Raw genomic sequence first — 2,320 nt, forward strand, 5'->3', positions numbered from 1 at the left:
ACCTAAGCAAAGTATCCTGGGCCCAAAGAGTATAATAAGCCCTAAATACATTCTATTTTGCAGATCAGCACTTTATGATCAGGTTACCACCATCAACAAGGCACAAGCATTTCATTTCTATTCTTTGTTGAACATATTGCACTATTAATTGTTTCCTTATCTGAAACAAAGAGAAAGGTTTGGCCCCTAATAGAACGTGGAATCATGAGGATCTGGCAGGAATAAGTCCGTGAAAATGCACCAATCTCTTTCTTTTATATTCTTTTTTTGGTGCATTGTGAGCACTTATTATTTCAAACCAATTTCCTATTAATTGCTGCACTAATAAGCAACTTTAATCCTTCTTCCCTTTGCAGATCCTTCCAACCGGATCTAGCACCTGGGGACCAAGGAATGAGCTGCCAGTCCCACACTATAGGCTGTGCGTAACCACAGCCATAACCCACGTGAACACCCGCGGAGCTGGCACCAAGCCAAAGCGGAGAGTCTGAAAATAGCGGGGCCGAGCCCCAAACCTGACAAGACTCCTTTTAGTCACCTTCTAAGACTGGTACATGCAAGTAAGCATCATTAATGTCCCCAGATACCATGACCTCGTCATGTTCCATGTCGTTAATGGATCTCGCCGGCTCAATCTTGAACCTGTCCACCCGAACATCACCGCTAAGGGTCCTGAGGCTCAAACTGAAACGAAAAGAGTTTTTACTTTGAACCAAAAACTATTTCGAACATAAACGATCCCAGGAGCGGAGTGTAATGAGCGCAACCCTTTGTAGCTGTTCTTTCTCCTGCTCTTAAGCCGCATACACACTTAACGATATGCTCCATGAGTGATATCGTTAAGTGATTCCCCTGCACCGCCGAGTCGTTAACGACACTGAGCCTACACACTGAACGATGACTGTACCCTCCCTCTTCCCCGTGCTCGCAGAACCTGGCGCTATCGTCAGGTTGCCCTGCAAGTATGGGCGATGAAAGACATCGTTGAAGATCCACGGGAGCGCGCATCGTTAACGATGTCTTACATATACTGGACGATATTGAACGCGATTAACAATATCGTTCATATCATCCAACTTATCGTGTAGTGGGTATGCGCCTTTAGAACCGGTTCGCACATTCAGCGTTTCCTAATCATGGTCCTCAAAGCACCCTAACAATCCAGGTTTTAAGGAGATTCATGCTTAAGCACAGGTGGTATAATCAGCCTGAGGTATCAATGAAGTCACCTGTGCTTAAGCATTGATATCGGGAAAACCTGGACTGTTAAGGTGCCTCCTTGAGGACTGTGCTTGGAAACCACTGTTCTAATCCCTTTGCGTTTATAATTCATTGCGTCTCCTTAAAGGGCGTGTCTGTAGTGTCTAAATGTGAATACGCCCCACATTAAGCACACACCATAAGTCTGGCGGGTTATGTGTGAGGAGCGAGACAATACTTCTACCAGTCACATGGTGACGTGTTCCAACTTCTAGCTCGAGCCCTAACTGTGTGGAGTTTGTATGCTCTTCCTGTTTGCCTGGGTTTTCCCTGGTTGATTGGCTTCTGACGAAATGAACCCTAGTGTGTGCATGTACATGTGAAAGGCAATATAGGGGTCTATGTACTAAGCCTGGGAGAGAGCTAAAGTGGAGATAAAGTACCAACCAAGCTCCTGTAATTTTTTCCAAACACAGCCTGATTGTTACGCACGGATTGGTTGGTACTTTCTCTCTCTCCAAGACTTAGTACATAGACTCCCAAAGTTTGCAAGCTGCACTGTGGCAGGGACTGATGGGAGTCCATAGCGGAATGAAATTGAAATGCCGACAGCCGCTGGTTCAAATCCCGACAACGGCCCCCCGACAGGATGAAAATTCCGACAGAGGCAGGCAAGTATGCTAACCTCCCGTCTCCCCCCCCCTCCCTAACCCTCCCTTAGTGGTGCCTAACCCCAAACCCCCCTTACCGCTCCCTAACCCTCCCAGGGGGGTGCCTAACCCTAAACCCTCCCACCAAAACCTAACGCTAAACCCGCTAACTGCCCTAAATTTAACCCTCTCCCCCCCGCAGCTAACAGGACGGGCGCCCTGGACTTACTTCGTTCGGCCACGCATCGTCGCGGATTCCAGCGTCGGGATTTTGATAGGAGTCGTATTTCGATGCCTATCATAACTCCCTAGCCGGCATTCTGACGGGATTGTGCCCGGCGGCCGCAACATAACTGCATCCATAGCATATAGCCATCTCAACCATTTTATCAAGGATGTTACTCATTATTTACCAAATTTACTGGCCTTCCTTCCATTGGACAGGCCATTTAATAAACGCTGTGCACAAA

This window comes from Taudactylus pleione, unplaced genomic scaffold, assembly GCF_031769625.1.
Source record: "Taudactylus pleione unplaced genomic scaffold, aTauple2 ptg000903l, whole genome shotgun sequence".
In the NCBI taxonomy this organism is placed as follows: Eukaryota; Metazoa; Chordata; class Amphibia; order Anura; family Myobatrachidae; genus Taudactylus; species Taudactylus pleione.